Consider the following 27,052-nt stretch of genomic DNA (forward strand, 5'->3'; position numbering starts at 1 on the left):
GTAGTGACATGGATGATACCAGGGGCAGTGGCACATCAGGCACTCAGAATTATTTGTTTGGTGTTATTCCTTTAGAACAAATGAACAGAGAAATGAGAGTGAGGTAAACTTTTAAGGGAATGATCATTTCAAGATTTTACGTACAAAAAATTTTACCTATAAATGTTCACAGGTTCAAGATGACTAGAGTCTGGCTAGAGGTGGATATACATACGTACATACATACATACATAGCCAGGTTGCAGAATAGACATGGTACTCTTGGTAGCTACAATAAAACAAAATTAAAAAAAAATTTCTCTGGAATGAAACTGAGCCTCATAGTTGGAGAGAATATTCCTCCAGAAAAACTCTGTGTCTCCCTAAATGTACCACTTGAAGATGGTGGATGGTGGTGGGAGGGCAGGGAGACGGAAGGAGAGCTCTCAAGACACGCTTGGAGATAGCAATCCCTCCACACCAAAACAGAGCAGAGAAAGAAAAGGAAAAAAACTTCTCAAGTAACATGAAGTGAACAGAGCAACTGTATACCTTTGACTTTGTAAGTAAAAAGCAAACACTTAGTAGAGGCTGCCATAACCAGGGTAGAGTACAGAATTCAGCACAAATGGGAGAAAATTTAACTGTTAAAATCTCTGCTGGAAGAGAGCCGGCACTTGTGAAGCAGGAGGTTGGGACTGTCTTTGGCAGTTGAAGGAAAAAGGAAATTAAAATGGAGAAAGGGGAGTACAGGGGGAGGAAATTCAAATTCACACCACAGCTTGCCCATATTTTATTGGGTAAAATTTTCAAGCTGGAAAACTAGACTTCACATTGTCAAGCCAAAAAATCACTTATGTGCCTTTTAGATTCCAGTGACTCCTGGCCAAAATAATAGTGAATCTTTTTTAACCTTTTTTTCTGGGACTGTCAGCCACTTGGACATGTTGGCTTTTTAATTACCTTGTAATAAATAATTGTATTTTAAAAGAGGCAGTGCTGCTTGCTGGAGAGCAGTAATACTTTTAGGATAATGATGGGGCATTCATCCAATGGTTCTCATAGGCTGGTGTTTTTGTTGATCATTATTCTTTGCCTTTCAGATATTTTTTTCTCTCTTTTACATGCGATTTCTCCAAGGTAGTAATTTAATAAAATTGAATCTTTCCCATTCAGAGAAATTACTTATACATGTAAAGACTGTTCCCCAAAGTGAACATTTTAGTTATCTTTAATGCCTGGGATTGTTTAAACATTAAACATTTCATTTTTCAATCAGTACATTTTTCTGAAAAAAAAATTCAGTTTTATTTACATATGATTTCAATTGTTTTCATTAATATGTCTGGGGAAAATAAATGTGTAAGACTTTATACCCATTTTAAAATTTATAATGGAAATGATTTTAGTGTGCTGTAACTACTTCCAATTACCATTATATGAATAGCATAATATTGTTCCATATCTCACTATTTTAGAGGAATAGCTGCCCTTAGATGAGATATTACTATAATTTAATCATTAGAAGATCCTCTAAAAGATGCAGTTCATTTTTGCAAATCTTTTTTTAAATGATAATAAAACAAATTCTAGAATTGGTCACAATATAACATGTACATTAATTTTTCTCTCTCTTTTTTTTTTTGCGAAAGATTCTGTCTCTTCCCTACAATACACTGAATTAGAAACCAATCACACAAGAGAGCCTTCAGAATTAGAAAAAAAAAGACTTTTAGATTATGGTTTTGCATTTCTCAAGATAAGATTTTATAGTACATTATTCCTGAGAAATGCTCTTTTAAATACATTCCATGGTTACATGAGTTTGGGAATCACTGAATAGGACCATACCTTGAGACCTGCAATGTTGTTTATATATTAAAGACTTGAGTTCTTTTATAAAGTTGCGTTTAACTTCTTTTAATCCAGTGTTTCTCAAACCTACTGGTCGACTGAAAACATTCCTCAAGGTACCAGCACAAATATCCTACAGTACACAAATTGGGAATCAATCCAGTCCCCATAAAAATATAATTAAGAAAGCCTAATATGATCCTCAGGAAGGCCATGCAGCTAGCTCAAGGTGGAGTCACTGGTTTATGCCAGGATCTAGAATAATTTATACATGTCTGACTTACTAATGACTAACCCTGAGTGTTACTATGGGTACAGGGACATTATGATTTTTCATTTTTTAAGAAGTGCTTTATAATTTTCTTTTAAACCTCCTGAGACTTAATGAGATAAGGTGACATATCACATATTCCTCCTTTCACTTTTCCCAAATCATAAATGATACAATACAGCTAAGTGACAAAAGGAAGAATTTACCTCTAAGCCTTCATTTATCTGACTGAATTGAAAATGTGTCCTTCTCTCATCCACACACCACACTTCGTCCAGTTCAAAAGACAAAGACTCCCATCACTCCCATCCTCTTCCCTTCATCTATACCCCCCCAACCCCCGAACATTTGAAAAACACTTCTTCAGCTTTGGCTCCAGAATTTCCTCGAGGGTTGCAGGTCACCTGAAGACACACAGTGCTGCTCTACTAATCGCTCTGGATGTCATTACATGATTATATTCTCTTTCAACTACTTTCCCTGAGGTGTGATTTGATAAGATGGTTCCTTGGTCTTCTCCTTCATCCTCATGCTCTGTGACTTGGGGCTCTGCCAACATGACCATTGGTCCTTTGCAATGAATTCATCATATGAGATGAATAAGTGATACAGAGCCCGGATTCCAGGCTTTCATCACGAGTGTACACTCGTTGTTTGCATATCAGCATCTATTCCATCAGTCTCCGGCAGCCAAGTTCATCTGGATGGGGCTTCATCCTCAGGTCCTGTGTATAACATAGAATCCAACTCCTTCCTGTTATGAGTTAATAAGACTCAATTCCTGGACTTTCATTTTGAGCAAATGGAAGGCAGTGTTCTCTTTCCTGCAGGACGTGAATCCAAAAGCATATTGAGCTGGAATAGTGACAGTCATTTTTAACTATGAGGGAAGAATCTGAGAACATGAGAGAGGAGCCAAGGTAGCGTCAAGTGGATCCGGAGATGGAGAGAAACTGGGTCCTGATGATATCGTCTGATCACGTGGCACTTGAAACTAGTTACCTTCAACTTTTTAATTACATGACCCAATAAATCTTTTTTCCCTTTGGGATGTTTGGGTAGATTCTGTACTATTTGCACCTGAAAGTCCTAATTGAAATATTTCCCTTGCCCTACAGCCACATACCTTTGTGTCTCTGTATGATCTTCAGGTGCTCTTAGGTTGCATCATCTTCAAAATAAAGGGGACAGACTACTGCCTAAATGATTTCTAGTTCCCTGACAGTTGTGATTGTCCATGGCCCCTCAGTGACTAGGACCAGAATTAATGGCTTTTGACTTTCAAGTCTGGGCTCAAAATTGTTACCAACCCTCCTGAGCCAGGCCCCAACAAGGGTCCTCTTGCCCCTTGTCTTTGGTGCAGATAGAACTGTTACCCCCAAAGGTAAAGACCCTAGTTCTTGTCTTACCAAAGAAAAGATTTACAGATGGGAGACGGAAAGCTTTGTGTAGCAAAAAGATTTTAAAAGATTTATTTAGAAAAGGAAAAGTACACCTCCAAGAACCTGAGGTGGGCTGATCCCAGAGAGGAAGAAGCAGTGGTTTTTGTCTCCCCTTTCTCTTATACCTTCACTTAGAGGTGGTCTTTTGATTGATTGAGGCCCTTGTCCCTGGAATGCTTAGTCATGTTTGGCCCTTTGTGCATGTCCTTACCCAGGGTTTACACAAAAAAATCCATGGGGTTGGGGGGCTAAACTGCAATATTAATTATAATACAATGAACATTGGGCAGTGTCTAGTTAAGTCCTTTCTGCTACCACGCAGTCGTGGCTGTCAGGTTCTAACCAATTTCTTTCTGGCACTCATTTAGAAGGACAGTCCCTTTATGCTAGAGGAGGGCATAACTCATCTTCCAGACCGTCCTCCCTCTCCTCCACCTACCTGCCCGGTGCCCCCACCTATCTAACTACATAGCAGAATGAGACTGAATTTGTCCAGAAGCAAAGGAGATCTTTATTCTTTGATCAGAGAATGGAGAGGTGAGAGCTGGCACTCCAGAGCACACACTCTCTCTGAAAGACCATGGGTGGGCTGCTTTACAGGGTTCTCCTCTGCAAAGGGAGGAGGGAAGGGGCAGAATTCTTGCGGGGTGGGCGCAGCTACACTGCTGAAACTGCAGACACTGTGTAGGGCACAGCGCCTCTGCACACAGCCCTTCTCCACCATCTTGAATTGCAGTGGCGTGGCTGGCACTGCTGCACACAGTCCCCAAGCTGAGGTGGCCACTGAGTCATCTCCCATGTACTCTGTCTGAAGGGCTGGATGCAGGGCAGGCACACCACACCCTGTAAGCAAATGAAACTAGCACAAAGGAAAAGGAAAAACAAAACGTTAGAATTTATTTTATTACCCAGATTCTATTTTAATTTCCTGGGGATTGTTAATGGATTTTGCTGGTCACAAAACATATTTCTTAAAAATACTTTTCATTGTGCTAAGAGGTATGGAGGGCTTTTACTTGACAAAGTTTCCCCAGTTCTATTCCTTAACACTCAGGTTAAAAAACTAGGATTAATACATTTTATTTTCTGTATCATAAAACAATCCAGTTACTTATGTACACGTGGTTTTCAAATTGCTTAGCCACGTCTCAGTCCTGTATGAAACTTGAGAAAATAAGAAGCCAAGAAAGTTAGTTCTTTTTAATAACGTTTGCTATATATTCTGATTTTCAGACACCATTTGGTCCACTTAAAGTAAACATATCCATGTTTTAACATCTACCCTGACAGTGGAAACAAAACAAAATAAAGCAAAACAATAAATTCCTGGCAAATGAGATGATTTCCTCCATCCCTCCACCTCTCCCTTCTCTCATCTTTCCTTCCTTCCTTCGCATTTAGGGTGGTAAGCGGTCTGCAAGATATTACAGAAACAATAGCACAAAACAATCGAAGATATTTTAATGGAAACTTACAGTCTAGTGAAGGAAACAGGCATAAATAACCTAATGAGTGATTATTACACGTGATTTTTTTTTGAAGGAAATGTGCAGGGTGCTATGCAAGTGTGAAACAGGGGGAATGACACGGTGGAGAAGAAAGGTCACCCCCGCAAAAATGCTATTTGAGCTAAGACCCACAACAAAATTTGAAAGTAAATGGTGAAGGGGATACAGATGCTAATGTACTAGGCAGAGAGAAGAGCATGCATGGCCCTAAGCATCAAAGCATGTTTAAAGGATTAAAGCAGGACAGTCCAATGTACAATGCTGGAATACAGACAAGAAGAGAAAGAGGCCAAAGCTGAGTCTAGAGACAATCAGGGGCCTTTGATCATGCAAGACCGTGCACGTGGTCTTAGGGATTTAGGTTTTTATCCTGAGGACAATGAGAAGACATTAAAGTTTGGAAGTGGAAGGGGCGTCATCAAACTGGCATTACAAACAACCACGTTGTAGTGTAAAGAATGACTTCAGAGCATGTACTGAGAATGGGGTGTTTTGAGATCAGTGAGAACATTCCAGCGGTAGTTCAGAAGAGATAATGGGGGTTTGTACTTGGGGAGTGTAGGGTGGGTGGGTGGGAAGGGAATTGATCAAGCTATGCTGATGAGGTAAATAAAGAGAATTTCCTGAGGTTTTATATCTCATTTATCTTTGAACCCTAAGAATCTAAGCCAATGCTTAATTTTAAAGAGAATTTCCTGAGGTTTTATATCTCATTTATCTTTGAACCCTAAGAATCTAAGCCAATGCTTAATTTTAAACAATGAAAAAATATTGAATTTAAATTTAGCAATGATGACTGCAACTATTTAAGAACAACTGACTCAAGAGATAATTATTTAAATAAATATTGATGTATACAACCCAATTGTTCTCCCTCCTTTAGGAATTGTTAATATAGGCCCAGTAATACATTGAATTAAGTCATTACCCTGTGTAAGCAGCCAATGTGGCTTATTTAGACCCAAATCCCTACAGTCAGACTGTATAGACAGTCACTGGCTATGGTTTTCAGTTTAAGTACTCAGAGTTCCTTGTTTAGATGATGACTCTTCTGGAAACTATTCTAAATTCATTTATTTTAAACATAAGGAACCATTTCCAGGAAATAACGGTCTTTTTGGCAGGAATTTTTATCACCAGAATCTCAGACACTTTACAGAACATAACAAATAAGTAGTATAAATATTGCATATTCAAAGGGAATTTTAGTTTTAATTAAAGTCTACCCCCCACTTTTAAACAAATCTTGTTAAAAAATATCTCCTCTTCTTAAGATGGTTGTAATTTTAGGGTTAATATCCTTTAACAAAAGGCAGAGTTATCTGTGATCCAGTGTAAATGTAACGTCTTAAATGCAGCAGTATGGCAAAATTCAATGGATAACATCACTGAAAATGATCTGAAACATTTTAGTGGGTAGATTTATTATATTTATTTCTCTGAAATATTTGTTAAAAATGAGTCTCTCTTTTCTAACATTCATGGGATTTATCTATAATAATGGACAGTATTTAACAGAAAGTTATATTAGAGTGTTAACTCCAAAGGTGAACTATCAAACCATATGTGCTTATCTGCAAGGAGACTCTAAGGAATTTCAGGTCACCATTAGTTTATAATCCCTTTCCCTTCATTACCATCATTTGTGCATCCCTTCTTTTCCAGGATGTTGTGTAAAACTTAGTCATAAAATATACTGATTTTCATTGATCCCCAAATACATACTGAATGTGGCTTTATTAGGTTAAAAAGCTTCCCCAAAGCTATCTGCTTGCTTACTGGATATCCAAGAAAACCCTCCTGATCCACCTTCAAAGACCTATTATTTCCGCTCTTGTAGGCTCTGTTTTCTAGTTGGAAGGCATGTCACCTATTCTCATTTCACTTCCGAAGGATCTACATTTCACAATGCACACTGGAATTGTTAATTTTTTGATTCAGGTTGGCTGGTATAAGAGATGCCCAGATTGCTGGTAAAACATTATTTCTGGGTTTGTCTGTGAGGGCGTTTCTAGTTTCTAGTTAGCATTTGACTGAGTAGACTGAGTAAAGAAGACAAGAATCATCCAGTACATTCAGGGTCCTAAAGAAACAAAAAGAGGGAGGAAAGGCGAATTCTCTCTCTCTTTCCTTGAGCTGGGCCTTCCATCTTGTCCTGCCCTCGGATGCTGGAGCTCCTGGTTTCTCAGGACTTTGGACTCAGATGGAATTATACCATCAGCATTCCTGATTCTCCATCATGCAGAAGCTGGTTGTGGAACTTCTCAGCCTCCATAAGCCAATTCTCATAATAAATCCCTTATTTATCTAAATATATCCTCTTGGTTTTATTTCTCTGGAGAACCTGCCTAATACATACACCTTAGCCCCAGCTGTGAGTGGCTAAAGGTAGTGTCATCAAGACAACCCATTTGGATGTCATGACATGCAACCTGAGATCTAACACCAGTTGCTGCCAAGGCCCCTCTTGTTTCCTCTTATCTTCTTTGAATTCTCAGAGCTCTCCAACTTTGTCAGTGAGCAAGGTTGTTTGCACTCTCTTCTCCCAACATCTCCCCCCCGCCATGTATCTATAGGATTTATCAATTTCATAGCATTTTTTTCTTTCAGTATGGTTTATTTATAAAACTTGAGATATATTCTAATTCAATCTCCTCATTTTTTTTTTAAACAAGGAAGCTTAGACACAAAGAATGTAGATGACTCATTCAAGGTCACCAAGTAAATTAATGGCAAGACCAGGACTGTAACACACATTTCTACGTTGTGTAAAAGTTTACTCTTTGCATAGTTAAGCAAGGAAGGATTTTAAAGGCATAGGGCTAAGAAAAAAATTTAAGAAACAGATTGATACACAAAATATAACACCATTTACATAAAGTAAAAATTCAGGCATTGATGTGGCTATACACATTAAAAAAGTTGGGATATTTGCCTTCAGGGTGGAGGGAAGGGGATGGGAGTAGAACATGGGGGAAAAGTGTAATAAATAACTAAAAACATGAGAGAGATTGTGCATGATCAAATATAATGAGCCATGAACTGAGTATAATTTTTTATTGATTCCTTCCTTGGGTTGGTCTTTTATTCCTAAGAATAGAACTATCTTTCTGTCACTTGAAACCCAAGCAATCCTACCAAATGAACTTGCATCTAAAACTTTTACACAACTTTATAAAATTAATTGCTCGTCTAAACCGAATGAAGCATGCAGACCTCAGATTGGCAGTGTGAGAAAAGGAAAGAAAAGTGCCAAGGAGTACGGGGGAGCGGAGGAATACTACCATCATTTGTGGCAGAAAATCATACTGTTTTTGCCAGTTGCTGTAATCATGACACATGAACAATGCAAAATCTAATTGTGGATTAGAATGGTATCTCACTTAAAATGACATAACACAGACCAGTGTAGTCACAAATAAATTGTATGTGTTTTTGCCAAAAGAAAACATTTTTCTTAATTTAATCAAGGGCAAAAAGATTAATTACATTTGAAGATACGTTCTTTAATTGTTTTTTATTTTGTTTAGCACAGAACAAAGTTCTTTACTTCTTTCTATTTGGAAAACCAAGAAATAAATATGAGAAATATATTTTTAAATAACTGACAAAAATAAATAGAAAAATAGATTAAGATAAAAAGCTTTCACTAAAATTGTTTTTTTTTAACCAAAATGTCTTATATTTATCTCCCACACTCAGTGGGAGATTTAAAAGACACTTTTTCATAATATACATACCTCAGTAATACTATTTCAACTTCACAGTTGATCGTATCAAGAGAAAGCTATCTGAGGTTATTTAGAGAATGCAACCACAAAGGCTCGAAATTAGTTATAAAATATCACCTAGATGTCCATGATATGATAGGAAATTAGTTCCCTATTGAAAATAAAAGAAATTCCTAGCTCTCCTCAGTTATTTTAGTGGTCAATTAATCCATTCTGTGTGCTTTAAGATAACTTATAAATCATATAATTGAAATTATAGATGCCATACCAAAAGTCTCACTATTATAGAGCTTCAAAAATTAAAGTCTCTCTCTCACCTTTCATATGTTTCCACCTCTGAGTACATTATTTCTATAGAAAATAATAGTTTTCCCTAGAAAATGCTGCCTCTAAATTTTAAACTTTTCTCTAGTTTGCTTTTAAATTGACCAGATAAGCTAGCATTTTAAATCTCTTGCAGAAAGATAGAACACTCCAATCTTCCAAGACATCTCCTCAAATATGTGTATTTTATGGCGTTTAGTAAAGTTCTGGCACTAGCAATGTTGTCCTTTGGACAAAGAAACATCTGAGACAAAAATTTCGTTTACCAATGGTGGTCCAAATACGGGGGTGTAGGGGGGACAAATTTCAATGGCAACAAAGACAAATATGCTAGAGGTCCCACTGTGCCATTGAAACCAGCCTAATACTATAAATCATATTTTATTGAAAATTCTTTATGCTGTCATGTGTACATGTTGTTTCTTTTACTTATGGTAGTTAAAGGGTATTTTAGGTTCCCTTCAGGCCTAACGTGCTTTACTTTATTTTTTTTTTTTTGAAGTAAGATTGCACCAAATCCTCTAGCAGACTCACATATTCCCTAATCACCTTGTTAAATATTGTTAAAAATGTTCATATATTATATGATATTGTAATATGAAACAGGAAAGAAGCCAAAGGATACTTTTGCTAGAGAATGTAGAGACTTTGGCATGTTTTTATATTTCCAAATGCTATTCATTTGTTTAGAGATTATTATCTTTAAAGCTTTGTAGGGCAAGTCTTTGAAATTCCATTGGATTTTCTATTTAAATGCGCTAGTTTGAATTTGAGAAGTGGTAAAGAACAATATTCTCCTTAGTCTCATTTTTATATTTAGTAACCTTGGGCAAATCACTTAGCGTCTCTAAACTTCAGTTAAGTTACCTCATTTGCCAGCTGAGGCAGATCCCCCTAATGGACATATTAGTTTGTAAAACCATTCATGTAGTTTATATCTATGCGCCAAATAGTAAAATTTTGGGTCCAGAAATCCCTTTCAAGATAATCTAACTCAAAAACCCTTACCTCAAATGAGAAAATTGTGATGCTGATGTGCTAATAATAAATGTATATTATACAAAAAAGAAACTAAAATGATTTCAAGAATATTTGATTCAATAAGAACCTTTATTTTTAAGTTATGAGGGGTTACATCAACTTTATGTGGAATTATTCTGTAGTACTTTAGGGAAGTGTGTTTTCAATTGTGTCTGACATAATAAATCAACACTGCTCACTAAAACATGAAGTAAATAAATGTCACCTTGAGCTTTATTTAACTCTGATAGAAAACCCATAAACTACTTAGAATTTATTAATACTGTAATTTTGTCTTATATTGGATTTCCATTCCTGAGTAAAATGCAATCTCCACAGAATTATTAAAAATCATATACATTTGTGCTGTTTCTACATTTATAGTGGGGAAACAAAGATATGTTTGGCAACATGTTCTAGTTCACATAATTTATTAAAATTAAATTCAGGTTTCTATTACCTGGACACATTCCAAATAGTTTACTCTCTCCTTTTGTTCAGTCATCAAAATGACTATCTTGGGAAACAGAGTGGGCTGTTCTAGAACAATTCTAGAAGTACTTCTGTGTTAAGGAGACCCAGCAAAAAGTCCAGGAAACCCTAGTTGAGATGCCACAGGTGATGGCTCCTGAGTCAACTTGATTGTAGGAATTCTTAACAACCAAGGAGGATGGCAGCAAAAATGAGTCATGAAGAACCAGCCTCTGTGCTCTTTGTGTTATATGTTATGCTCTTTTGCCTATATGCTTTTTCTTTTTAAGGTCATGGTAGGCTATTTAAGCACATATACTTTTTACTGAAGTTATTCTGTCACCCCACATATTGAGAGAAAAGGGGAAGGATCCAGCCAACGCCATGTCTGCTTTTTAGAATTTGGGAGAGGCACTCTCCTTTTTGCCCCAGGACCTTTGCACCAACCCCTCATTGGTCTGTTTGCAATACCCCTGCACCCACACTTTTCACCTTGCTAAGTAGTAAACATAATAAAATGTTCAGGTTTTAGTTTGAATGTCATGTCTTCAGGCAAACTTTCCCTAATTCCACAGTAAAACCTACATCCTTCCAGTCAGTCAATCTTAGTGTGCCCATTTCTATTGCTTCAGAAATACTGTGTGTTTATTTGTTTAGTACCTGGTTCCTTGACTATACTCTGAAATGTGGGAGGACCAAATCTTCTCCAGTTGTCATTGTTTTATACCCAGCATGTCACACAGCACCTGGATTATAGTGTTTAATCAGTATTTGTTGAATAAATAAATAACCTGAAAATAATAATATATTTATTGATCAAAAAGGTTAAAACTGTCATAAGAGGATCACATGAGGAGAGTTTTCAAAGAGTAATATTAAGAGGCTGGGTTTTTTCCCCTAACCTTTTGAGATTAGAATAGTTACTTATTTGATATCTCTCATATGGTGATTTTAGGTCCATGAGCTAAATTTCTGTTTTCCTCTCATTTGTTTCTATCTCATTTTTAATAACTTGAAAATTTCCATAGAAATGTGCTTTCCTTTGCCCCAAATATGTCTAACGGGGCACTAGGACCAAAGTACCTTTTTTCTTTAGGCTTCATAGTAGCTACTATTTGATAGGCTTTAGCCACAATCCAGGTAGTAAAGAACCAGTTTTTCTTACAATTTCTTAGCCTCTCTGGAAGACAGCACATCAGCTTTTAGCATTGTCAGCTGGTTGCAAAGGTGAAGCTATTCTTAAACCCTAAAAATTTTAAATCCTTAAACCTAAAAATCTAAAAACCTCAAAATTCAGGGCTGACTGTAGGAAGTGACATGGTGAAAGCATGTAAAGGACACAACATGAAACCAGGACCTACAGGAGTGTTGAGAGTAACATCTCAGGAAGCTCAGCCCCGAAGAGCCGGCTTAAGCAATTTGCCCACCAGGCCTATGAGCCACGACTGTCATTAGAGGTAAAGGCAGATTTCTGAAAACAAAGGGCAGTCATTTGACTTCCAGGTGTGCAGAAGTGGTTGATTGTCGTTAGGTTCAATGTTAAAAAAAAAAATGGAATAGTCAAGTCTCTCTGGCCAATAGAAGTAACAGTGAAAATAATAATAATTTTGGTTCATCTTATCTGTTAAGGCTCCTGAAATTGCAATGCCCTCTCTCACCTCTGTGCCTTTCTTGCTATTCTTCCCTTTGCTTGGAATGTGCTGCCTCACTTTGTCCTATAAAACTCCTTTTAGTCCTTCAAAGCAAGCTTTGAGGTCTCTTCATTCCCATAAGATCATCCCATTTTTGTTCTCCTTAGAGACAGTTATTCTCCCTTTTTTCCCTCCTGAAAATATTATTGAATCCATAACATGGTATTTAAATGGTGTCATAAAGATCTTTTTCCATGTAAGTCTCTTGACATGACATGGCCTGAAATCCTCATTTTCATTAGATGTTCTTTCAGAGTCCATGCTCCAGAATATGAAAATGAATATATGAATGTACATGTGTGACTGAAATATTATGCTGTACACCAGAAATTGACACAATATTGTAAACGTGCTATACTTCAAAAAAATACAACAAAAAAAGAGTGCACGCTCCAGAAAAAGACTGTGTCAGCTCAAATCCTGTCTCTGTCATTTACTACCCCTGTGATCCTAGACAATGTGCTTTCTCTCTCCATACCTCCCTTTCCTCACCTAAAAATGGGGATATTAATAGTAATGTATTATACTGAGGCCCCATATTATTAAATGGGATAATACCTATGAAGCACATAAAACAGTACTTGGCACTTATTAAATGCCCAGTAACTTAATGCTTACTAGCTACTTTATTATTGCTATAATTTCCATATTAAAGTATCATCCTAATAACTGATCAGAGAAACTATTAATAGTAATAATAACTATTATTACTATTATTATTTTTGCTAGAGTCTAAAGAGAGAGGTAGGTTAAAAGGATCCTTCATGGTACATTAAAACCTGAAAAAGACATTTATGAATAATAAATAATAATAAATTATAATAAAATAATTATTTATCATAATATATCAATATGTACGTTATTGATATATAATAAATCATAAATAATAACTATAACATCAAATTTTTTCCATTTATTATCATATAGCACTAATTGTCATATTCACATTCAACTTACATGTATTCTCACTCCTCATATCAAGATACAGCTATTTACCTGTATATGAACAGCAGGAGGAAGAATGAGGACTGACAGTGTCAGAATAGTCAAAGATGGTAAAAATAAACTCTTGGAAAATTGAGGGTATTATTCCTTTTTTTGATAGACTACAATCTCTTCCATGTCTGTCTCTGAAAAGCCAGAACATTTGTGATGAGGTATGTATAGTCATTTTTAAATGATTTTCCCAGTGGCCAGAGAAGAGTTTGAAGCAACCATTTTCTGCTTAAGACTGATCCGTATGAATGATGACCCATACTCAGAGTACTGGCCACTTTCTTCACTTTGATGGGTGGGAATGAAAATCAGGGAGACTGCAACTCTTTAAAACAGTTAACTCTTGTAATCACTTAAAAATACATTTTTATCTCATCTAGTCTGATTGCTAAAGTACCCATGTAAATTAAAAAAAAAAACTCATATAGAGTCAAAAAACACAGTTTACTGCCAACCAAACAAAACACCAAGAAACTGCATGAGAAACTTCTGTGAAGTTTTCAGCATTAGTAAACTGTAAAAAGAAGTGGCAATTTACAGGTCTTGGCTGGTCAGTTGCTATTGAAGCTAGTGTCTAACATGTCAGTGGGACTAATGTGCTAAAATATGCTGTGTGGACAGAGTCTGTGGTTGCTGTTTTGTTATTGTATTGATGATACCTCTGTGTGTGGGACTGGTGTCTGTCTTTAGAAACATTTCTGTCCCTGGTATACATGCATGCTGTGGTTTAGCATTGTAAAGATAATAGTGCCCTATAAAACTTAAGTTTTAAACAATTGGGGTAGTCTTCATGCTAGAAGGAAACAGAGGGCTGTATTTTCCCCAAACTAATAGTAAACAGCGAAATTATAATCATAACATTTTATAATTCAAGATTTTTCAAAAGTAAAATTAATGAATTAGAATTAAAGATACACATAAGTTAAAAAAAAAAAACAAACACAAAACTTCCATTAGGCTTAACCACTGGTGACATTAGTAAGAGTAACTTTAGTGGCACAGTGGGAGTGGAATTGAATTACAAGTGAGTTGAAGAAAGAATGGGCAATAACTAAATGGAAGTGTTTGTCAAGACTTTTTGATATAAACCTTGCCTGTGAATAGAAGGTGACTTGAGAGGGAGGGAAGCTGTCAAGAGAGGAGAAATGGAAGTATAAAGATAGCCTTAGACAGCAGGATCACTTCTCTCTCAGATCAGAGGAAAAAGGTAAAACGTGTATGGGTGTAGGTAAGTGGGTATGTTGTGGTGAAATTATGGTAAGGGAGAGGATGAATGCGTTAATGCCTGAAGACCACTCTTTTTTAACCAGAAAATGCTAAAAGTGAAGGTGATCTGGGTGGGACAGAGTGCGTAGGCGAGATGTTACCTTTCTGCCCCTTTTTATTCCTTCGTCTCCCTACACTATATATTTCTTGGTATTTCTACGTATTTGTTTCATTCTGCCTTTGCATATGTGTCACTCCATGATGGTTGTTGATATGCTGTATCTTTTTCTATTTCACTCCCTCAAATGGTTTTATTTTTTATATTTTATTACTGGATCTATAAACAAATAAGAAAGAAGTAATATGAAAACATAATCTTAGTTATGTCTAGTTTATCTGAGATGGTTAAAGAATATCTTTCCCCATGAATATATTTTCCATATAACTGAAACATAACCCACACTAGAAAATTAGAACTAGAAAACTAGAAAATAATTTTTGATGGGAACTTCCTTAAAGTGTTTGATAACATTGGCCTCAGGGATCAGTAGTTTGGGGAATGCACTTTTCTATCTGAGCTTTCACTTTTTCCTAAATTCTTAATAAAAGGTGCTGCCAAGTGCCAAGAGTGTAAGCATGTTACAACTTGTATTAAGCTGACATATGAAAGTAATAAGATAGAAACACAGTATCTGGCTCATAAATAAAATTAAACCATTTATGTATAGTAAATGTCAATACATAGCTAATAAATGGCTCTAGTATGAAATCTCCATTTGGCAAAATGTATGTCTCCGCCACAAATCTTACAAATTACTGTTATTTGCATTAGAGTATCTTTTTTTAGCATAAGAGAATAATGCTCTTAGATATCTGCTCACTGGCTACCTGCCAAAACTCTCCCTGTTGTCTTTCCAAAAAGATTCCTGAAAGAACTTAGAAGAGTAGTTTTTAAAAGTTAATGTGGTTAAGAGTCATTTGAAGATCTTGTTAACAATTAGAATAGATGGTCCTTACTGCCAGAAGTTACGATATCAGAAAACTGCTCTTGTTAGCAACTTCTCCTGGTAATTTGGCTACATGTAGTCCCTTGGAACACACATCTAGACAGCTAATATTTTCTATTAATCTCTATCAACTTAGCTGGAAGCAGGCTAAATATATTCCTTAATTATAATTCATCAGTAACCAAAGATTTTTTAAGCTAATTGACAGTTTTCCTCACAGACAACTATGAAATTACCTTCTGCTAGAATCTAGTCCCTGCCCCAGGGCTGTTCTGTCATACAGCATTAAGCATTCCATACTTATTTGCATTATTTATTTATACACACACTATAATATCTTATGCACAGCATGTGTGCAGTTGTCTACATATGATACAAAATTTGCATTAAATTCAAGTCGGTTAAAAATATGTTCTACATTTCCTTATCTTTTTAAACAAAACAAGCTCAATGTAAATTAAATTGTTCCTATTAGCACCCATTGTTAAACTGTTAAGCAATGTAATTTTTGTCTTTTTTTACATTTTTCTGTGCCATCCCTTAATGTAAGATTTTCAGCCATTACTTTTCTTGGCATTATGCTTTTTTCTCATAGACTCTACTTAAGAACTCTCTTTCAAGAATCCATAGGATGCTTTCTGCACTGATTTTGTATAAATTTCCACATTTAATAATAGTCTTTATACATGTCTTAATGCACCCAAGATATAGTCTTTTTGAGGAGAAACAATTCTGAATAAATAATCTTTGTGTTTCTCTTGTACCCAACGGTGTCTTGCCTTTGGTAGGTGCTTAGTAAATAGTTGTGGAATAATCAAATTAATTGTACGGTAAATAAGAATTCGAAGGCTATGAATGAGGGCCTAGAATGTACATGTCTTTAGTGCAGACTGATGACATTTCTTTAGTGTGCCAAGAACTTTTTCGGCTGCTGAGTTTCAGAAAGTTAAGGCTGATGGAAAGCTAGTTATTTTGAAGTGTTGTAGTTCTATTTTTCTTGTTATTAAAAGAAGAAATATTCTCCATGTTCACACATTTTTATATAAACCTTTTACTTTATACAATTAATTGCCTTTTAGTTCTTTGAAAATAAATATTACTTATTTGTAATTTATTATTTGAGTAAGCAAATAAACAGAGCCTATGTTTTTAAACCTAGCCTTTGTGTATAAAGATGTGTAAAATAGATCTTTATATCTTCTTAGTAATTTCTTATCATGTTGCAGAAAACTGCCTACCATTACTTCATAATATAATGAATTTTCTTTTTGTGGGAAGTACTTTCTAATCCTCAAGCTTGTATGATTAAAATATCATTCTTATTTACTAATTTAAATCTCAAGAATATACCTTACGTTTATATATTACTTGTTACAAAAACTTACATTTGGATTACCCTTTAGATATTATCTTTAACACATTACCTTTATTAAGGTCACTAGCATTCCTACAGAATGAACCCTATTTTACAATATGAATATCTTATGCTGTAGTTTGAAATACTTTGTGCCATCAATTGACAAGAATTTGTTTATAGTAATGTGAGTCAGTGATCTGTGTCTATTTGTTTATTGGGAGAGAAGAAAGATAACAGATAAGTAATTTTTTTCTTTTGTATTTTTTACTCAAAAATAAAGATCTAGTCATAAATTCAACTGAAAAGCAGTTCAGTTATTAATGGAAGTTCCCTAAATCAGGAATGAATAGTTGCTTGTGGTAAAAAGTAATACCCAAATAATTTAATGACTTGCTCATACATACTGCCCATTTCTTGTGTAGGAATAAAACTGTGTTGGAAAAAGGAAATAAAATTTCATAATATTGACTATTGTATATGTTCCTTCTTTCTGACACCCTGTCTCCTTTAGCATACTTTTATTACTTTTAGAAGTAGAAATTAATGATAAACTTCTTATTCAACCCAAATTAATAGTCATTGAAATTAATATTGAAGTCTCTGCATCTCTTGATATGCTCTAGGTAAGCATGAACCTTATGATTTCTCTTTTTTTGTTGAGTGAGTACACAGAAGCTGCTATAAATATGTAGAACCACACCCTCCCTGTAAAACACGCATTCTACAGTCCTTAATCAAGATTGTACAAAGCACATAGCACAAATTTGATTTAGACAAGATAAGGCATTCTCAAGTTATCCAATAGTTTGGGATGACCATGATAAAAACCTGAGTTAGATTTATACACCTAAAATCTGCCTCTGCCTGTCCTTTGCTATTACTACAGGAAACCAGGGATGGGTGAACCTAGCCATGTTTTGGGTCCGTCAAACATCTTGAACTACTTTTCCAATGTTCTGGGTTAGGCAAAACCCAAAATGTGTTTTGCCAAGCACATTTTCTCTTAATTCTTAAACCCAGGAGTATTTTAAGGTAAATTTAATCCATATGCTTCTGATTCATGTACACTAAATTCATCAAAATGTTCTGTCTTAAGAGCTATTTGATGTGCAAGAAGTCTTTTGAATATTTTATTAGCCTTTTAAAGTCAGATTCATTGGACTTTTACATTCAACTGGGCCAAGAACAAGTGAACCTGGACCCCCAAATGATTAAGTTTGGTTGCAAAGTCTAAACCATCAAGGTTTGTGAAGGTTCTAAACTTGGCTATACATAACTTAATCCTTGGTAAGAATATATATTAACATAATTTTTGCAGAATGTAGATTGTGTAACACAATGAGTAGTGAACAAAATGCAAAATAAGGCATGGAAGTATAAAGAAGCCAAGTGACAAATAATTCAAAGCAGACTGAATGTCTGTTCTTTAGCAAGAACCATGCACGGGCTAGCGTAATGGAGGATGACACTGCATCTGTTTTCATTTTTCTTTCTTTTGGGAAGGCTTTCTTCTTTTTGGACTGTATCTGGACTTTTCTGAACGTTCTCTTTCATTTCCATTTTTTGGACAGTCACCTAACTTACAGCTAGCATTGTAGCCTAAACATTAAATTAAAGAAAATGATGTTTAATATCATATAAAGGGATTAGTTTTTTGTTGTGAAAAAGCTAAAATGAATTACTAACTTTATTTCTTAAGATGTCATTTTATCATTAGAATTTTTAGGTTTGTAAAATAATGAGCAGGTTGACATTGATTATGAAATTCACAAATCAAATTCACTATCAAAGTCCCAACTTCTGTAAGTTTAGACTAGACAGTACTAGTTAAAATTTGTAATAAAGAATAACCTATTTGATTACATATAGGTAAATTCTTTTTGATCTCTCTCTTTATTATTTCTATATGATTTAGAGGACCAGACTATATTTAAGATATGTACATAATGGTAGTTAAGGGCTTAATTATGTAAATCAGAAAACTAAGTAGTAAAGCAGAATAAGAGAAAGTAGAATAAAAAACTGCCATAGAGAAATAATTTATTGCATGCTAAAAAGCTGAGATCTTGTTCTTACTTTTCAGTTTTGAAAATTTCTGAAAACTAGACCCAGACATTGAGTAAAATAAAAATCAATAATAATTTTAGCATAAGCTTTGACAGTTGAACATGTGAAAAGTTTGTTTTTCCTACTGTTGTTGGCTAAAAAAGCACTTTAGTGGCTTTCAAAATATACTGTTGTAATAAGACACAAATGATGATAAATATCTTTATAATCATTATCTCAACCATCCTATATTCTTTCAGCACTTTCTCAGGAATGCTGAAGAGTGACATAGATGAACACATCAGTAGAGAGTAGGAGTCAAGGACAAGTATATTGCAATGAGTTCGAAATTCTTGACTCAAATGACACACTTAAACATTTCTTTTTTTCCCTTTCTCTATATGCCAATTTTTGTTTAATAATGCCATACTAGGATTATAGTTTTTAAGAGTTAGGGCTTTGGCAGTAATATATTTTAGTTTTCAATCCTCACCAGCTGGTTAACTTTGAAGGTTTCTTACTCTTTTTTAATGTCAAGTTTCTCTTCTGTAAAATGAGAACAAAATACAAGGTTCTTGAAATTATTGGAAATGATTAATATACATCAAAAGCTTAAAATCAGACAGACTTAAAAGCATATGATAAGTGCTAAATAAATGGTACCTTTAGGGTGGACAATCTACTTCTGTTTAAATTCTCAAGGATGAGTTACCTACTATGGAAAAAGATAGTGCCTGCTCCGTTTATCCAAGTCTTGCTGTGTCAGCTTGGCTAGGTTGCGGTCTCTAGTTACTCAATCAAGAATTAATCTAGATGTTTCTATGAGGATATTTTCCAGATGTGATTAAAATCCATAATCAGTTAGTTCCCTGTAGGTAAGGGAAATTATCCTGGATAACCTGAGTGGGCCTGATCAATCAGTTGAAATGCTTGAAGAGTAGAGCTGAGACTTCCGTGATGGAAAAGAAATTCTGCCAGTCAAAATGGTGGGGTGGTAGGGTCTTAAAACAGATCTTCTACTGTTTCTTCTTCTCTGCTTAAACCCTGGCTGATGCATGAATTCACTCAGCAAATATGTACCAAGGGTTTTCTATGTATCAAATCAAGTATTATTCTAGATTATCAAGACTTCTGTAGAGAACAGATTACATATTTCCCCTGTCATCACTGAACAGATGATATTTCCTTAGACAAATGATAATAAATACATATTTAAATTAAAATAATAAAAAATGCTTTGAAGTAGAAGTACAAATTGTTTTCTTATTAGCCTTTTTAGGTCTCATATGGAAACAGTTAAAAATGTTTTCTAGTGAATTTAAATCAGACTTATGTCTTAATTTAGTGACTTTTTTGTTTGTTTCTGTGAATCTAGAATTTCTACTATTAAAAATGCAAATAGAGATTTTCTTGTAAGCAAAAATTTAAACTTTCCAAGTTTAACGTATTTAGTGAATAAATTGAGATGAACAAGGCAGGGAAGGGCCCTTTTACCTGTGTTAGGCTCTACTGTGTTACCCAAAAGACCATCATTGTCAATTTTTTTTTATTGTATTACCATGTGATATGCTCATTCATGTGACTACAACAGAAAAACCTTATACTTTCAGTGGGAATTGTTTAATCATCAAATGTGTTTATCAGAACAATAAGAACCTTTAAAAAATAAAAAGAGCTATCAACATTAAACGTGGAAAATAAGAATTAAAATTTTGAGATTTGGAATCACCCTTTAATATGTTTTTTATTTAAATCTTGAAGAAATAAATAAATACATTGTCAGTAAGCAAATCTGAGGGGGATCTAACTCTTCAAATAGAAAGTGTTATAAAAAATTTTTCAATTAAGAAAACATTTTTTCACTTTCTTCTACACTATTTCAATATTACATGTCAGTTAGCCTTTAGATCATGTGTAATTAAATTTACAAAAATTTATTACTCTTTCTCATTTATAATTTTATAGAATTCTCCAGAAACTAGTGACTTGATTGGAAAAAAATGAACTAAGTTTTCCCTTTTCTTTGATTGTAAACACCCACCTCCTGCCCCTATGAGCAATTATAGGACTATTTAACATATGCCTACTTAAATTTCAAATTGCCAAGCCCTTTTGTGGTCAAGTCCTAGCCTGAAATTTGATCAGATATTTATCTACTTAAAAAATAAGTGCTTTCTTTAGTTATAAATGTAAATACCTTCTTACTGAATTGAATCAGGTTAAGAAAAAATATACACATGGATATTCAATTTGAAAATAACTTTATAAAAATTACAGCTTTTTACAAACATGTTTTTTAATTACCCTGAACAGAAAGGAAATATAATTTAGAAATCCTTAATTTCTCAGACTTTAATAATTTTGAAGGTTGAAAGCAATTGCTATATTGTGAATTTCTTTTTTTTTTTTTAAGAAAAAGACACTGCTATACAATCAGCAAATATCAGCAGATTTCCAGGAGAAACATTAAAGGAGCAGACTTTTCTACACTTTAAGCTTATTCATGTGTAATGAAACAATTTAACTATTATAGAAATTGGAGCCAATACAAGTGGTAATTGATATCATTAAAACTATTGCTTATTACAGATCTTACCAATAATTGCCATGAATGGGCTGTTGAGGCATCAGGAATATTAAAGGTTATGATTTTTTTTTTTACTTTTACAATCAGTTTTATATCACAGCCATTCAAATACTTATAAAAAGTCAAATATTTGTAATTATATATTATAAATAAATGTTATAAATTAATTTTCTCCCTTATGTAGACTTTCTTAGATCCTCTTTAATTTACTCCACTCTGTCCTACAATTAGCTCATTTTCTATCTGAGTCATGATGGAACATATTGCTTTACTGTATGAACCCTCTGAGCCAAAACATTCTTCTCTCATTAGCCTAGTTTCATTGTCCTTTGAAAATACAAGGACCCACAAATTAATAATGCAGAAATCCTTATTAATTCTCATGAAAAGGATTTTATGTAAAGTTAAGGAAATATAAAACAAGACCCAAGATCGCAATGCATCTCATTTAAATGCTGTGTAATTTGCAGAAAGCTATTAAAGTGATTCTACAAGTTACTTTCCTTCAGATTTTCTCCTTTGTAAACATGCCGAAATAAATCAAATGTTTACACACAACTAAGCAATAGATCAATATGGAGTGAAGTAAGGAAGAAAAAATTGAAGGACAATCTGTAAACAGTTAGAAGACAATGGAACCTTGAGCAGCATGGTCCGTAATGAACAAATCATGCCAGACCATGATGATAGGCTTGTTTGACAGAGTTACAGAACTAACTGGATGAAGAGGATGGAATCGACGTCATGTATTTAGGCTCCAGTGAAGCATTTGAAACAGTGGATCATGAACTTTTACTTGCAAATTAATTATAATTGCTTTGGATGAGAACAGAGTCACATGGAACTGGGAACTGGCTAAAAGATCATAAACAAAAATAAGAGATGGCAATGTATCCACTTGGAGGATAACTGAAGCAGGTTTTCACAATGGTCAAAGTTCCGTAAGCTTCTATTTATTGGTTGTTAAAACTATTTTTCCTCAGTAATTTTGAAGTAGAAGTGTTTTCAGAGGTACCCAATATAGTAACCAAAGAAAACAATCAGACCTAAATATGAGTTCATATAAACCAGTATCTAATTTAGAATTTATGTTTGACTTAAGTTGACTTTTAAAAATGTTTATTATGTAAAAAAGTATGAGTGCTTAATATTTAGGCAATAACTAGTGTCAATAGAACAGAATGTTTAAAATACTTTAGGTTTTATTATATATTATACCTGCTTATTGAAGTTCAGTAGCACCTCTATTAGAAACATATGAAAGAAAAAAATTAATCATTTAATTTTTATAAATCATGCTTGTGGTTTCTCTATATTTGTTTAAATTAAATGGGTTTTTGTAGTAACAAAAGAACAAAATGACAAATTTAAAATATAATATATACGATACAGGTTTTTAACTGCTAGTAGACTATCAGAAAATAACCAGTCAGAATGTCCATCATTAAAAAGTCCACAAATGATAAAGGCTGGAGAGGGTGTGGAGAAAAGGAAACCCTCCTACAGTGTTGGTGGGAATGTAGTTTGGTGCAGCCATTATGGAAAACAGTATGGAGATTCTTTAAAAATTTAAAAAGAGATTTACCATATGATCCAGCAATCCCACTCCTGGGCACATAATTGGAGGGGACTCTGATTCAACTTATTTACAGAATAGAAACAGACTCACAGATATAGAAAACAAACTTATGTTTACGAGATATGGTAGGGGGTGTGAAGGGGTAAATTGGGAGTTCGAGATTTACAGATACTAGCTACTAAATATAAAATAGCTAAACAAGTTCATACTGTATAGCACAGGGAACTATATTCAATATCTTGTAGTAACCAATATTGAAAAAGAATATGAAAACTAATATATGTATGTACATGTATGACTGAAACATGTGCACCAGAAATTGGCACAATATTATAAACTGGCTATACATCAATAATAAAAAGAAAAAAATAGCTGTGAAAGTTAGAGTCATTTATGAAAGAAAAGGAAATTATGTATAGATTGATAAGGAAATGTGGTAGAATGGCTTTTCCAAAACGTGAGCTAGAAGATAATTTTAGAAGTTATCCAATAATATTTTAAATTGTATGCATTTATATGTATTAGAAAAAAGCAAGTGATTAAATGGCATAAACATAATTTAAAATATATTTAAGTTGAAACAAGTATGCCATCTCAAGAAAAATATTCACTGGAAAATGGTAAAATAGTATAAGATAGGGTCAACATTCAGGTACCCAGAAGACTAATATTTGGGAAATATTGCCGATGAAAAGTCATATTGTCTTATACATTAAACAAAGGTATGTTTAATTACATGAAAGAGTAATGTATTGAGATGATACCAGCAAAATTCTCAAGCAAAAATAAGATTAAAATGTTAAATAAAAATAACTTTCATAGCATTCTGTATAACCTAAACATTTCCCAGTTCTGGCCAACAGCTCATATAAACAGTATCCCATTGCAATTTTTTGCATCACAGCAAATGAGCCTGAAGATTCTCTTGAAGATTTAACCTGCTGACAAATTCTTATGTACCCCTTTCAATTTTTAAACATCAACAGAATGAAATAAAAACATGTTTAACAGAAAAGAAAACCATTATTGTCCCCATTGGGTTTACCTTTAAATGGAAAGAGTACATTTGCTGCTTGTAACTGAACTCTAAGTTGAATGAAAACTACTACTCCAAGATTATATCACCACTTATTTTTATTTATAAAACCTGAAAAGATAGAGGCACAAGAAAACTAGAGTAAAATGCGCACATTGAGGAAAAGGCAGATTTAAAAGCATTTTATCCAAGTAGAAGCAATGAAAACTTTTGGTTTACACAACAGCCTTCCGAGGACAACGGTGGGTTTACATCACTGGTTGTACTTAAAGTTCACCCTGAAGAGTATTGAGGCCAACATCTAAGAGAGAATTCTCACAGGAGAGATTAGATGACCTGTCATGCCCTTTCCATTTCTTATTTGCGTGATTTTGTTGTGCTAATAATTATTGTTTTGAAAAGAATATTCTGGCAACTTGAGATTTTATTTACAGCCTTGGGAGTTGTCTGGCTGCGTTCATCTAGAACTGAGCTGTCGTGTCCAGACATGGCGAAATCAGGAAATGGCACGTCATGGACCCCAGCCTTTCCTGGAGCATTTCTACTTAGAGAGGCAGTGTTAGTAACCCTCAGCTTTTGGAGACAAAGAATAAGCACTACAATTTACCTTACAGATGGAATAAAGATAAAGACATTAACCCTATCTACAAATATCTCCTACTTCACCATAATTCTTGGGTTGAATAAGGTCATGATCTTTGCCTTATTATATTTTTGCTTGAAATATTAACATGTATGTATTGATTCATTAATTCTTCCATTTAGGAAATATTTCCTGTGTCTACCCTGGTAGTTGTGCTAAATATCGAAGACACAGTGATAAAAAAAAATACACATCCTTAATGCCCTCAGAGGGCATACTCAGCCAAATGAGTAATTATAATAAAAGTAATAAGTGCTCTGATTAGAAAGTAACAGATATTTTGCGATTATATTGGTGGGACTCCCAACCCAGCCGTGGTGGTAGAGCTGTGAATGTTGGAGTATTTTATGAAAGAAAAAGGAAATAATGCATAGATTTATAGTGAAATGTGGTAGAATTTATTAAGTTCCAATTTTCCAAATTGGATCATAGGTGTGATGATAAAGAGTTTCTCAGAGCAAACTATATATAAGTGTGTGTATATAAATATATATAGCATATGCAAACATATACATAATACATACATATGCTACATATATATCTATGCTATATACACTAGGCAAAGGGCACAGCTCGTCTGGAGGCTCCAAAGTAAGAGAGCATGAAATGTTTAAGGACTTAAAAGATATTTAATAAGTTACAGGGTACAGTTTGAGAGGAAGGTGATAAAAGATTAGGTTAGAAGGGCTGCAAACATTGTCTACTCTACAATTCGAGGGGCCCCATTCAGGTGGACTGTGTCACTCAGGTGAGGGAAGTAGTGATCTTAGCCTAGAAACAGTGAGGATGGAAAGAACTAAAACGAGCCAAGAAATATTTAGGAGGCAAATTAAACAAGACCTAGTAATTGGATATGAAGAGTGAGAGAAAAGGTGAGAAGGAATTTTGCTTGATCAATTGGATGCCTAGATGGTGCTGCCCTTAACTAAGATGAGAAACTGTGAAGGCAAAATCAACTTTAGGTGGAAAAACTTTCTTAGGTAGTTTGAACTTGCTGACTTTGAGGTGTGCCTGGAAACCCTAAGTGGGTATTTCTAGCAGACAGCTGGAGATGCAGATTTGCAATTCAGAAGAGGAATCTAGTCTAGATATACATTTTGAACAGATGATAATTGAAGCCATGGGAATTAGAAAAAATCAAGATGAATATGAGTCTTTTTTCTGATTTTTGATAGGCCTATAGCTATATAATTCTAGATTTATAATAATTATTAAAGGATCTTTACTGGAGTAGATTTTCTAATTTATTTTGATAATCCACATTTTAGCTTAACATCTGCGTAATTTATTAAGTTCCAATTTTCCAAAATAATATAGAAATATAGAAACTACAAGCAAGCAGAGCAAATCATTCAGTTTTTTAATATATACTTGTATTTTCCACAATGGATATATAATGATTTTCATACACAGGTACAAGTAGATGCTACTCAATGTCTTTCTAAATTTTTAATTTAGGGGAATGGATAGTAATTGGCTCATTTCTGATAGCTGAAACAGTATTTGTTTTTAAAAAATTAAATGAAAACATGAATTAAATATATGGAAATCTCTAACTTATTTAATAAAAATATTGGTATTGCCCTTAAACACTTAGTAGGGCAGTTAAAAATATTAATACTGATTTCTATTCTTTTTTCTCAGTCTACCCTATTGTGAAAATAACCATGAATAGTAAAGTGCCACACTACTGATAGAAGGAAGAAAGGCAAAGAAGTCACAATTATGAACGAGGCTGTTTGCATTCTGGGTAAGTAATAATTATTCATTACTTGGCTATAATTAATGTTTTTGGTACCTTGCAAAAATGAGAAGTGAGAATGACTTTAGTAGATACATTGTTCTTTATGACATAGATTGTTGTGAACAATATAGCATGGTTCTGTACATTGTTCTGAATTTGAAAATGATGATTTATTTTTGATCACTGGCATGTGGCTATGTATATAGAAATCCAAAACAAGTGAAGCAATCAGTCCATCAATTGGTTATTTTGTTTACATGAAATCAAAAGAGTTAGCTTGACTGATTTTCCCCCTCCTTGGATGTTTGGGCATTAAATATGTAACCCAGATGTCAGCTGGGGCCACCTTGTCTTCCTTGAGATCTAGATAAGATTGCCTTGAATCTTGATACCCACCTTGTGGAAGGAGGAAACAGTTCTCAAAACGTCAGTGAAATCCAGGTAGCCTCAGTGCTTAATGGTTACTCTTCCTCCAGCCTGTCTCTGGGTTTCTGTGTTTCTTGTCTCTTTTATCCACCAAATCATTCCAGATTTACACTCTGAATTCTTTTTTTCCTCAC

General features: G+C 34.3%; 1 long non-coding RNA gene across 1 annotated transcript in view; it reads left to right on the forward strand.

The window, feature by feature from the left end:
• LOC116660972 overlaps positions 1-27,052 on the forward strand; it is a 190,332-nt gene that overhangs the window by 93,190 nt on the left and 70,090 nt on the right. The window contains exon 3 of the long non-coding RNA XR_004316709.1: positions 26,393-26,498. This is a non-coding gene — a long non-coding RNA (uncharacterized LOC116660972). The remainder of the gene's footprint in view (positions 1-26,392; positions 26,499-27,052) is intronic.

The sequence above is a fragment of the Camelus ferus genome, chromosome 3, assembly GCF_009834535.1.
Source record: "Camelus ferus isolate YT-003-E chromosome 3, BCGSAC_Cfer_1.0, whole genome shotgun sequence".
Classification (NCBI taxonomy): domain Eukaryota; kingdom Metazoa; phylum Chordata; class Mammalia; order Artiodactyla; family Camelidae; genus Camelus; species Camelus ferus.